At 35.1% G+C, this 14,181-nt stretch overlaps 1 long non-coding RNA gene across 1 annotated transcript; it reads right to left on the reverse strand.

Moving 5' to 3' along the window:
• Nucleotides 1-1,177: 1,177 nt before the first annotated feature.
• Nucleotides 1,178-13,490, reverse strand: LOC135105050 (uncharacterized). The gene is made up of 3 exons (XR_010270681.1): nucleotides 13,252-13,490; nucleotides 9,812-9,945; nucleotides 1,178-9,321 (listed from the first exon to the last, which is right to left on the reverse strand). It is a non-coding gene; the product is annotated as an uncharacterized LOC135105050 (long non-coding RNA).
• Between the last annotated feature and the right edge of the window lie 691 nt (nucleotides 13,491-14,181).

The raw sequence follows: 14,181 nt of genomic DNA on the forward strand, positions 1-14,181 counted from the left end.
GGGGGGATACAATGAAACCACATTTTTGTCACCACACAGTTGTTTTATTTTGATTATGTTTTGGCATAAACCCAAAGAAATGGTCACACACACACACACACACACACACACACACACACACACACACACACACTGCTTAGCTCAGAGGTAAGCCCCATGCCTGTAAGCTGGCAGACTGAGATTTGCATCCTATTCAGATGCAAGGGTTTTTAAGAACAAGTGAGCTATTACCATCCTGAGTAAGAACTTGTGTGTGGTGTGTTAGGGGTCTCTGGCTTACCCACAGATCAGACTGTATGAGCTCAAAGCTCTCACAAGAAGGATAATAGCTGGTGATCACAAGTCCAGCATGTGATCTGCAAGATCATATGAGAATTACACACACACACACACACACACACACACACACACACACACACACACACACACACACACAAGCGAGCAAATTAACAAAAAAAACAAACACATGCATACACAATCATATACATCTTGTTGGTGCTTTACTCTACATAATCAATGCATGCAAAAAGACACTGAGGCAATTGTACATGCTCATGTATCTCTTTATGATTTGCCAGAAAAATACACATATCCTTTCAAGTAGTATAGGAATATAAGTACAAAGAATATATCTCCCCATGGAAGGATATGTATGTATACTGTAAAACATTTGTATGAAATGCAAACATCAGCAGGTTTTGACATGCCTGTTCTAAAATATAGTTACTTTTCCCTTTAAGAATTAAATACTGCAATGTCATAAACTGTGGCAAATATAATAAATAACATACAATAATGTAAGCAGTCATGAGGCACTAACATGGAAGATCAATTCTGCTCATGACAAGAGGAAGGAATAGCACCACACTGCATACAGTACAAGAGACCCTGAACCATGGCAATATGTGAAGAAACTACCCGTAGTGTGATGCTTGCTTCTCAAATGACATGAGGAGCCATACATCTTCTAGTTTTTATTATAATTTGAATGGCAATGATATAATAATGAAAAATGTCATCACTCCCTGGTATTTCCCCTGGGTTGTTAAGAAACAGTGGACAACTGCTATGTCATGACTGGTAATACAAAGTAATCAAAGTATTAAGTGTTATAGGAATAGTACCCAAGTGTAACTGTAATCCACACAGCTGAATTGGAATAATTTTCACTGAAATCTTTTTCTGTCTGTCTCATATAGTTTTATAATCTGTGGATAATGACAAGGGGAGTTAAGGCTGTTGAAAGTCCACCAGGCCTTTATCACCTAAGCCCAACAGGTAACATGGACTCACTTTCAATATGAGTGCCCATGTCAAGGGCTCAGTCCCTCATGGCAATCCTCTCATAACCAGTCTATCCTGCCTTCAGAGTGTTTACATGAAAATGCATATCTAGACAAGTTAAAGATTATCTTTTTTTTTTTTTTTTATAAAGCAATTGTTCTAAAAATGATCAGCACAATTGTAGATTTTGGACCACTAGGTGAGGAATAACATTGTATGCATGTGTGTGTGTGTGTGTGTGTGTGTGTGTGTGTGTGTGTGTGTGTGTGTGTGTGTGTGTATTAGTTGTGCTTTATAGGAAAAAGTAATACTTGTGATCCCATCTCCATATCCTTTAATATCCAACTTTGCCTTGGATCCCTGTATATTTCTTGCATTTACTATCTCCTCATCCAGACTGTTTCAAGCATCAATACATCTATATGGGAAACTATACTTTTTGACATCTCTTCTATAAGCATTCTTCTTCAGCCTCTTTCCATGTCCTCTAGTATCTTGTGTAGCCCAAACCATTAGGTCACTCTGGTCCATCTCCTCCACTTTTTCATAAGCTTTATATATTGCAATCAAGTCTCCCCTTTCTCTCTTTTTTTCAATGTTGGTAGGTGTAACCTTGCTGTTACTGTACATAAAGTGTATGTACCTCACATCATTATTCCTTGGTAATTATAAGTGAAATGTTCAACACTTTTCTACTTACATGAAGACGTGTAATATGTGTAAGTATCAGTACTCAATGCTATATGAAGCACCAAGGCTGATGCTCACTTGTTAGTAGAGTGTGGTTAACCCGCTGGTTGCCTGTGGGAGTCACTCACGGCCAAGTCACGCTCAAAGACAGGCAGGAAGGTGACCGAGGTAAATACTTTAATTTTGTAGTAAAAACTGATTGTCACAGTGCCAAGTTGATTGCATGTATTGTTAATGAATACTGTAATATGTTGAAAGTGTTTAATATCAGTGTATAATGTTATTTTATAAGAAATTGAGACCAAGAACTTGTTTGCAGTTCTTATGGTCATGCCTACCTCATCAATAAATGTAAGAGAGAGAGAACTGTCTTTCCTCAACCCTACAATGATGGATGTGATCAGTAAAACATATCACCTGAGAGCTAATGAAGACCTGCTGGTGCAGCTACACTTGCCAATCCCTCTTCATATGACAAGTCCCTGGTACTTAGTACCATCTTTGTTGCTGCTCTCTGAACTCTCTCCAACTTCCTTACGTGTGTGTGTATGTGTGTGTGATTCCTCTACGGTCGTCTGCTGGTCATCCAGCCAGCCATTCCCCTAAGGAAAAAGCTCAGAGCTCATAGTGACCAATCTTCGGGTAGGGCTGAGACCACTGACACACCACACACCAGGACAGCAAGGTCACAACCCCTCAGGTTACACCCCATACCTACTTGCTGCCCATTTGCCTCACTGCATCTGGGATTCAAACCTGGGTCTTCTTGGTTGTGAGCTGAGTGTGTGTGTGTGTGTGTGTGTGTGTGTGTGTGTGTAATTCTAATTCACTGTACAGTCTGATGCTGGTCTCTCTTGAGACAGCCAGCTATCACTCTAAGGAAAGAACTAAGAGCTCATACTGACCAATCTTTGGGTTGGACTGAGACCACTCACACATAACACACCGTACATCCCGTACCTACTCACTGCTAGGTGAACAGGAGCTACACATGAAAGGAAACACACCCAAGTAATCTCTGTCTGCCCAGGGGATCAAACCCTGGCCCCTCAGTTATGAGCCGTGTGTGTGTGTGTGTGTGTGTGTGTGTGTGTGTGTGTATTTACCTAGTTGTGGTTTACAGGAGGGGAGTAATCTCATAGTATCCTGTCTCTATATCTATCCAGTTTGATCTTAAAAAGGCATGGACAATTATGGCATTGACAACGTCTTCACTGAGTTCATTCCATTTATTCACAATTGAGGAAAACTATACTTCTTGATGTCTCTTCTACAGTTAACTTTCTTCAACTTCTTACTGTGTCCCCTTGTACTCTGTGTGTCTAAAGTTATAAAACATTCTTTGTTCACATTTTCCATACCATTTATCATTCTATAGATGTTTATTAAATCTCCTTTCTCTCTCTCTCCTATTTTCAAGGGTAGGAATTTCCAACATTCTTAAATCTCTCTTCATAGGTCGACTTACTCATCTCCGGAATGTGTGTGTGTGTGTGTGTGTGTGTGTGTGTGTGTGTGTGTGTGTGTGTGTGTGTGTGTGTGTGTGTGTGTGTGTGTGTGTGTGTGTGTGTGCATATGTATGTATTGTCACAAGATCTGATGGCAGATAGAAAATATTTGGCACAAATATTTTACTCATGGGCTGTATCTTGTTCATTACTGTTTTCACATGTGTAGTTTTGGGGTAAAAAAAAATAATAATAACAAAAATGTTGCATTACTTAGTAGCTAACACTGCAAGACATGTACCATGAACTATTCATTATTTAAGGTATAACAAAATTATTTAATTGAATCGGCTTCAAGTAGCCACTGATAACTATAATTCAATTTTTTATAGCATTACATTTTTGTCAGTGTCAAATATGCAATTCTTTCAAAACACTCATGTGTTCAGGCAGACCTTAAACAGACTAACTTTAGACAGGAAAGAAAAACTGATAATCAATCATAAAAAATATTTAAAATAAGGCTACTTCAGTCTAGTATTTCTATACAAACAATAATCAGTGCTTACAAAAGATATTGACAAAACTGAAACTTAACAAATTGTGTCATACTGATGTTGGAAAGCTTTTCTAAAATAATATTGACTGATTAGTATTATGAGTTAAATGTTGGAGCTCAAAATTGTAATCACTAAAGAAAACATCCATTGAAATATTAGTTCATTACCCTCAGCTCCATGATTAATTCTGTAATCAAGATTCCTACAATGAAAGTTTTCCTTTATCTATATAAAAAGGCCTACCATATACCTGCCTATCTATATCTGACACCTGTTCCTAAGAACTCCCCCACAGTGGGACATAATAGTATTCTATGAAGCAGCAGCCAACCACCTCACAAAAGAATAGCTGAAAAAATATACTGGGGCAACTATGGCCAAAAAGAATCCCAGAAAACCCTAAAATTATATGAAATGGCTAGGCATTCATGCTGTTGTTATATTAGCAATAACTGCTGTTTAATGGTTGGTTGGGATGAGACACCTCAGTATACCCAATAGTTTTCACACCAGCTGTCACCTAACACCATAGCTATGCACATCAAGGTCCATCATGAGCATAATGCTATGGATTTCTCCATTACCTGCAACAAGCCTCAGAAGTGCCCAGACAAATTAGGGATTTATGTAAAGTAGATACAGTATGGAAACACTCATACACATCCCTAAGAGTGCCACTCAGGTGGCAGTTCTGAGTGCTCCACATAACTGGACTCATTTACAGTTGAGCTAAACTTAGCACCAGTCTCCACTCATCTAAAGAAACCCAGCCACATTTAAGAAGCTAATTGATGCTACACCTACGAATCCCAATCACCACTTAAAGAACAAGGAAAATGGATAAGAGTGAGCAGGTCCTCAACCCAGCACCATTCTCAGGTAGAATATAGAAGTTATTAAAATAATACAAAAGATAGCAAATAGTATGATGAAAAAGACCAACCCTCATATCTGGAAGATATCAGCTACCACAAAGGACCTATTATTGATTTAAAGAAAATGCATATCTTTGGTGAGGAACAGGGTGGTAAGTCTGTTTCTTGCATCTATGCTCAAGAGGGCTTACATGTGACTAGCAGAGCTTCATACTTTGTACAAAAATATAAGTTGAATATATGAGGTCTACTTTTCTCATTCTTACAAGTAGAAAATTGGGACTAATCTTATTTTCACCTGATGTCATTTAAACAAAATATATCTGAAAGATTCATGATCTTAATCTTTTCATCACAGTAAAATGAAGGAATGGTGGTGACAAAAGGAAGCTCCACCTTTCAAACATGTACAAATATTGGACAGAAAAGTTATACCATGTGAAGACTGCAGTAATTATAACAAACATCACGCTTACACTTATGAATATTGAATATTATATAGGAATTTCAATGGCTTACAAATATTAGATAAAAATATATCTTAAAAAAAAAATCCAAATACAAATTAGGCCTATCTGCAGTGTTCCCCCCCACACAAGAATAAAGATACATATGACTAGGAATGATTATGAAACATGGGACACTAGAATTTTAGGGCACTGTGCATCTCCTTTAGTTTCTGTGGAGGGCTGGCTTACTTATTTCTCCTAATTGGGAGGCTGCCTCTTCAAATAAGTGACTAAAGATAACAATGAAAAAGGCAAATGTGTGTCACACTATAACTGATAGAATAAATCTTTATAAGTATGTATAAACAATAACAATAAACAAATAAATTATATATATATATATATATATATATATATATATATATATATATATATATATATATATATATATATATATATATATATATATATATATAAAATCAGGCTATCTTCCCCCACAAGGGAAATAACTCAAATAAGACATAATATCTTGTCATTGCAAAAATCAAAGCACACTGAAGATGTTCCCAGTACCCTTTTGCAACTAAAACCTGCTTTCCTCACCATATGACGGCAAATTATTTTAATATTACAAACAGTACAAAAATAATAAAAATATTAAAAATTATATTATTATTATTATTATTATTAGTAGTAGTAGTAGTAGTAGTAGTAGTAGTAGTAGTAGAAGTAGTAGTAGTAGTAGTAGTAGTAGTAGTAGTAGTAGTAGTAGTAGTAGTAGTAGTAGTAATAATAATAATAATAATAATAATAATAATAATAATAATAATAATAATAATAATAGTAATAGTAATAATAATAATAATAATAATAATAATAATAATAATAATAATAATAATAATAATAATAATAATAATCAATAAGACTAATAATAATAATAATAATAATAATAATAATAATAATAATAATAACAATAATAATAATAATAACAATAATAATAATAATAACAATAATAATAATAATAATAATAATAATAATAATAATAATAATAATAATCAATAATAAGACATGTACATAGATGTGAGAAGTGCCATGGGAGAATGATCCAAGGCCCTGCCCCCCCCCCAAAAAAAAAAAAAAAAAAAAAACACCAGAAATTGCTCCTAAAGTTTGCCAATATTAAAATTCATATATCACAAGTTTCAACCATATGATTTTTTTTTTTTGTGGAACACATACCAAATTAATCCTTATGGTATCAGCTTCCTACAGACACAAAGAAGATTTAAATCAATAAAACTAGTTAATAGTTATCAACGTTCAAAGCACATCATGTATGTGAAGAGATAAAGCTAGTTTTTTTCCTGTATTTTTTTTTCTATTTTTCATGTAAGAAGGGCAGTGGCCAAGGACAAAAAAAAATTTGAATTAAAAAAAAGTTCCACTTAAATGCCAGTTCCCAAAGAAATATCAGATAATATGATAAAAAAAAAAAAAAAAAAAAAGGATAATTGTCTTGAAACCTCCCTCTTGAAAGAGTTCAAGTCATAGGAAGGAAATACAGGAGGAAGAAAGGAGTTCCAGATTTTACTAGATAAAGGGATGAATGATTGAGAATACTGGTGGATAGAATAAGGATAAGAGAAAGAAGAAAGTCTTGTGCAGTGAGGCTGCAGGAGGAAGGGAGGCATGCAGTTAGCAAGATCAGGAGAGCAGTTAGCATGAAAATAATGTTAGCAAATAGCAAGAGATACAATATAACAAGATTCTAGACATAGTTATAGCACTAATAATTAATAACTATAAACCCAGCACAAAATGGTGATCCATGAGGCTAGTGTAATGTGGACAGCTGTGATGACTCAAGATGCCTGGAATATTTTACCACAGAGGAGAGGCTCCTATATTCCTGGATCAAGTAAGGAAAGTAATACTGTATACTGTAAAGAATTTCTGACCATTTTGTCTCAGCAGGATATTGCTCCAAATGACCCCACATGGTAGGAGATGTTTTGAGATATTGCAGGCATGCAAAAACAGGATTTTCATGGGAGTGGCACTTGGGAGCATTCTCCCATGGCACAAGGTTTAAGTTTACATTAAAGGAGGGCATGCAAGACACCATTTTTTGTCCCATTGTCAAAATAAAATACAGAGGAAGGGATTCTTAGTCCCCTTGCTCTGTTCCTTTCATTCAACTTTTTATATATGTAGGGAACATACAGACAATTTTCTTCCAGCCTGGTCATGGAGTGTGCAGTCAAGCTGCTTCTACATACCAAGTGACAATGAAATAACAAACTGACATGGCATGTGCAAATGCCTTCCTCATCCAGAAGGATAGTTAGGTGTCTATTACACTCAATGGGATATCCAATATAATGATAATAATAATAATTTATATTTTTTTTATAAAAAATGCTTTGTTTGTTTCTTAGAGTATGGCAAAGACTACTTCTTGGGCTCTTGTGCCATGCAAACACACCCACACTCAAGGAAGGTAGGATTGCTAATCTACCACTCTTGCCAGGTTGAAAGATCTCCATGGTTTACATTGCATGCTTATACACTTAACTGGTGAGCAGGATGGTCCTGGCTCAGGACTCAAATTTATGGTATAGTGATCATAAAAGTAATAATCAAGCAAGCTAATATTCCTTACAAAAGGGGTAACTAAGAGAAAACATAGAGATGTAATGATCTCATTACCCACCACACTGTATTTTATATTACTTTACAGTACAGTCAGCCTGGGTTGCTAAACATATTTTCAGCCTTGAGTTATGAGGGACAGAATATGAACCTCTGTATTCCTTGAGTCACAGGAGGTGAATGGAAGAGACAGTCTGAGGGGACTGGGATCCCTCTCTCGGGTCTTCCTCCTCTATGTAATTTCTATACAATGAGACATGTATCAGTATTAGCATTACAACATGATGAACATGCATATACATACATGCAGATACATTAACACACACACACACACACACACACACACACACACACACACACACACACACACACACACACAGAATGAACAATAAAATATTAGTGCCTTTAATATCAAAACAATTTTTAAAGGCAGTTAATGCAATATTTGATAAAAACAATATATTACAAGTTGATCTGATTAAGTAATTCACACAGTACTATTTCTAGGTGGACGTAAATTTAAAAGACTTATGAGATAATAAAGACGATGTGAATTTTGTACTATACAGCTTACAAGATTTCCAGTCTTCGTACAAAACTAGAACTAGACTTGTATTACTATGACCATTATTTTGATTCAATTAGAATACATTATCTTTATATCATTGTTGAAGTCCCTCAAGAGTAGTACTGTAATAAATATAGGCTCTATATGCTAAAGCAAAAAGCACAGTATACTGGTAATATACTGGTTGACTAGAGAAACTCGTAAAGTGAGAAAATCCATTAGCATATAATGAATGTAGCAGGTGGCTTGGTGTCAAAAAAATCTTATTCTCTCTGCCTAAAATACATGCTCTGTCAACAACATTTTTTAATTGATTTCCTTTGGAAAAACAGCATTCAAGCCTTCCTCTTTCAGCTGTAAATAGTATTAGTGATATTGATGATAATAATAATAATAATAATAATAATAATAATAATAATAATAATAATAATAATAATAATAATAATAATAATAATATTAATAATAATAATAATGATAATAATAATAATAAATAATAATAACATTAATAACATAAAATAATAATACTTTTATCAACAATGTGAGTAAAAGTTGACTTCTCAAACTGTAATGGATAATCTGAGAGAAAGAGAGAGAAAAGAATGACTAGTCCTGCCCCTTTTCATTCTTGTGGCCTATAACTAAAGTTGTTGTTGGTGCTGTTACTGCTGCTGCTGTTGGTGAATGAAGAGGCAAAGGAGTGATGGGCACTGCATGTGGGGGAGAAAGTGTAGCATGATTTGTGGACATAAACTTGTGCAGGAACTGAAACTGTGGCGGCAGCAACCACATGCACACCTGCAATACAGTGACTGCATCAACTCTACTACTATAGGTACATACTGCTGCTACTGCTACTACCAATGCTCATAATGACATTTTTTATCAATATCTTACTGGATCATCCATCCATTTCCCATGTTTTGGAAATTCCAGAGAAATTATATTGAAATATATATACAGTAAGCCCTCAATATAACTAATTAATTGGAAAAGACTAGGTCACCTTATCCAAAAGTTTCCCACATGCATGGGTTACTACAGTGAGATCTTTAAACATCTTACCACCAGCAAAAATGAAATAATGTAAATATGAACTTCAACTATGGTCAGAGTTTTAAAAAAGAAGCTACTCATAAATCTCATACATTTAACTTTTTATTTTAATTCATATTCTTACAGCTCATTTTCTCATTTTCTCCTCCTCTTCATCATTACCATTACTGTCACAACTATCACAACTACCATGACATGAAATTAGGAGAGCAAACAGTATAATAACACTCACCTTGAAGGGGCTGCCTTTCAACTATTTCTTATCTTTATCTTTTGGCTTTTGTTCCTTCTGCTCCTTCTCTTTTTCCTTCACAGTTGGCTTCATACGTTCCTGACTTGGTTTCTTATCCGCCATGAAGCCTTTAGCTATAGATTGAAAGAAGGATATACATAATGTACATAAAGTAAGAAAGAATGCATTTACTTAAAAGTGAAATAAGATATGGGAAGAAAAATTATGGAAGAAATAGGATCAAGGATTCTGTATAGTAGGAGGACAGTCCACACCAATGGGCAAGCTGGTTGCCATGTGAATGCAGCGCCACCAAACACTCAGAAGGATAAAACATTCAGCTGCCACACTGAAGAATGTAGGGAGGGATGTGATTAGTCAACTCACACAACTTTTTATATATATATATATATATATATATATATATATATATATATATATATATATATATATATATATATATATATATATATATTGTCAAGATGGATATTTGATTATGCTCATCAATGTATTGTTCAAATAATTACAAGTAGAAAAAGGATTTATCCTTTTTTTGGCTTTCCTAATGATCCTGAGATGAGATTCAAAAGTTCCTACTTACTTTGTGTAATGAACTCATAATGTACCTGAGGTATGTGTCATTGGTACTGTACTGGGCATTCCAGGTAGCAGGTTATGTATCAGCCTAATGATTACATGGCACTGTGACCAAGCTACACATGGTCATTCCTTGAATCCAGCTCATAAGTTTTCATGTACTGAAGTGTGGTGTGAAGGTGGCTGCAATGTGGAATTACCTGCCACAATGTGTTAGCTCATTCAAGTCCACTCTGCACTAATATCTTAGCAGTATGAATATCAGTATCGAGCTTAACATCTTATAGGTAGTAGATTTAGGCCAAGGTACAATTCCCAGACATGACCATCCAAATCGCTTAGGATAGCAGATAAGCCTGTGGATGCTGACTCCCTTATCCCTTATGTTCAAAGCCCTAATGCCATTACTTATAACATGACCCAGCCTAGTGATTAAGGCTGCATGGTAATGATTAAGCAGGCAAGCAATGATTTGGTTTTTCTCTATGATTTATATAACACTGAGTACTGTTTCAAGAATGAGTTAGATTACACAAGGCAAATACAATATTCACATTCCTGCCTTTAATTTAGGGATGACATCATGACGTGTTGCTAAAGATATCCAAAAATGAGCTTCAGATTATTTTAGTTATACAGAAATACAATAAGGTTGAGGATGAATATGAAAACAACAAAAGTGTTCAGCAGCTTTATACCAGACAAATCAGAATCAAGAATGAGGTCAGAGAATGTGTTAGGAATATATGTAGGAATTTATGTAGGAAGAAAACTAGCTTGATCTCAGAACATGAAAAAATAAATCAACAGAAGGATAGGAATAGGATGGAGTGCCTTTAGGAAACCAAGCAATGTAATGAAGAGTAATCTCCCACTCCTGATAAAAAGAAAAGTGTATAGATAATCAGTGCATTTTACCAGTCCTAATATATGGTTCAGAGATCTTGGAGCCTCAATAAAGCCTACTATTATAAGAATAAATTATGTCAAATAGTTATGAAATTTTTGGTATATCTTAAAAAGAAATGAGATGTGAGGTAGGAGTCTTAAAATCACTTACATGAGTAAGCAAAGGGAGTAGTTAGTGTCCATGGAGGAGTACTAGTTTACCAATATCGAGGGGACTCTGTATATCCATGTGTAGGGCCCTTGCTAACATTACCATCTGTAGCTTTGAAACCAAAAATGTGGAATTTTTCATTTGAGAGGGGCATGTTGATAGATTAGATGGAGCTGATATAGTACCTACAGCTTTAGTTACTAAAGGGATTACCATTAAGTATTACACTCAGTTGTATCAAACTTTAACAATAATGCATAATCTATTAATTCTGCAGCCAAATCTTAAACAGTTAAGCTAGTGGGCTTGATAACTCAAGAAAAATTAGCTCTCAAATCGTGTAGGTAATGGTATACTTATGCAAATGAGAGTAATGTTTCCCTCTAGCTGCTGGAGGCACCACTGTCATGGAGAGAGCAAAAATTTAACATTGAGTGGACCATTCTCCTAGTATACAAGGTTTTTGATAAGATGTACATGGATCAGAGAGAGAGAGAGAGAGAGAGAGAGAGAGAGAGAGAGAGAGAGAGAGAGAGAGAGAGAGAGAGAGAGAGAGAGAGAGAGAGAGAGAGGCGCTGAGATGCTCACCACTGTCAAGTAGGTACAATTAACTTGGCCATAAAAAATAAAGCAGGTTAATAATAAATTGGTAGTGCAAAAATCTGTGACATCAATGTTATAATATATTAACATTATTTTCATATTTCTTGATTATAAAATAATATTAAATAAACTGACATGACAGTCAAGGCCAACCAAAATCCATTTGGCCCTTGATGATCATCTTGACTGGATTGATAAGATATCAGAAATTCCATTGTGTCTTGCCAGATTCACTCTGTCAAATACTTCTTTATGCCCAGTTAATCACATCTTGAGATAAATGTCTCATTGTTTACATAAAATGCTCAAGAGGGCTTTGACATGGCTGACAATGTGTGTGTGTGTGTGTGTGTGTGTGTGTGTGTGTGTGTGTGTGTGTGTGTGTGTGTGTGTGTGTATAATAAATAAATAAATAAATAAATAAGTAAATAAATAAATAAATAAATAAATAAATAAATAAATAAATAAATAAATAAATAAATAAATAAATAAATATATATATATATATATATATATATATATATATATATATATATATATATATATATATATATATATATATATATATATATATATTGTCTAATAGTATAATATGTTCCTGTATACCTGAGTAAGGATCCATCTCACGTTTTCTCTGAAATATCTTGACATCATAGAAAATGTAAGTCACAAAAAAAAAATAAATAAAAAATAAGACTGAAACACCAGAAATTAATCTATATGAAAGAAAGAAGCCGTGTAGTGACAAGACAGTCAAGACACTCGGACCATGGTGATAATCTTGACCTGTTCAGTAAGGTGATACAACTTTTCTTGTGTCCATCCAGGCACTTCATGGCCAATTTATCCTGCCTTTAGATCAAATTCTTCAAAATGCCCAATGGGGGCTATGACGTCAGGATCAATTAACTTCTTAATTAATCACTACCACTCATCATTACCATCATCCATCATCACCACCACTGCCAACAATCATCATCAACATCATCATTCTTACTCATTACTACTACTACTACTACTACTACTACTATGATCACCACTACTTCCACTTATCATTATTTGTTACCACTCCTACCAGTCACCACCACCGCCTATACCACACATCATTACCACCACCACCGCCACCCAGTGACCCAGCATCACTAGCACCACTACCACGTCGCCACACTCGTATACTCACGCCTTCTGTTCTGTCCCTTGTTTGGCATGGCCTTTGGGGAGCAGGAAGCACACACTGGAAACACTGTGGTGGTTGGCAGGAACGACAGGGATGGTGTAGTGAGATGTGGACGAGAGTCTGGCTTCCTTGGATATGGAGGTGCCTTGTATCTTCTGCGCGAATGACAGGCGGCTCGGGTCGAACTCTCTTCTTCCTCTTCTTGTGCCCTCTATTGTCCTGACAGATCCGCGGCGCTCCCACTCCAAGGATGCTCTACATTTCTTGGATCCTTTACGTTTTAACTGAATATTTAACTTATCAAATGTAATCTTATCTTGATTAATATTTCCATATTTTTTATATAAGTAAGAAAATAAAATTATATGTATTTTCTGAAAAAAAAAAAAAAACAGCCGGATGTTTTTTTTTCTACTTTAAGATTAATGATAATCTCTGGTGTCATAATTTAAATAGTCAACATCAACAACATAATGCTTACTTCATAAATGTCTATTTCCAACAAAACTAGAAGATCAATCCGAGTTATTTTGCTCCTCTGACGCAGCAGTTGTGGTCCTTTTATTATAGTTATTGTAGTATGAAGGTGCCACAATAGTGTTCGTCCTCTCACTGTCCACCAGTAAATACTGAAGTGTATCTCCTTGCCTGATAATTTGTCCTAATACCTTAGCATCATATTTCACTAACATTACTAATTTCCCCGCGATGTCATGGCGATTCACAAGGATCCGTGACTCACATACAAGTTCTTTGAAATTGCATTTGTGATGTGTATTTTCTTTTTATTTTGCATGACTTGTGGATGTCTCACATCCAGTCTCGTAGGATCGATTTAATTTTTAATGCTTTCTGTCGCAGCATGTATCGTGTCCGCTCTGATGTGTGTATCCCGCTGAAAATCTATGCATATTTTTTCTTAAATGATGTATG

The sequence above is a fragment of the Scylla paramamosain genome, chromosome 11 (assembly GCF_035594125.1).
Source record: "Scylla paramamosain isolate STU-SP2022 chromosome 11, ASM3559412v1, whole genome shotgun sequence".
In the NCBI taxonomy this organism is placed as follows: Eukaryota; Metazoa; Arthropoda; class Malacostraca; order Decapoda; family Portunidae; genus Scylla; species Scylla paramamosain.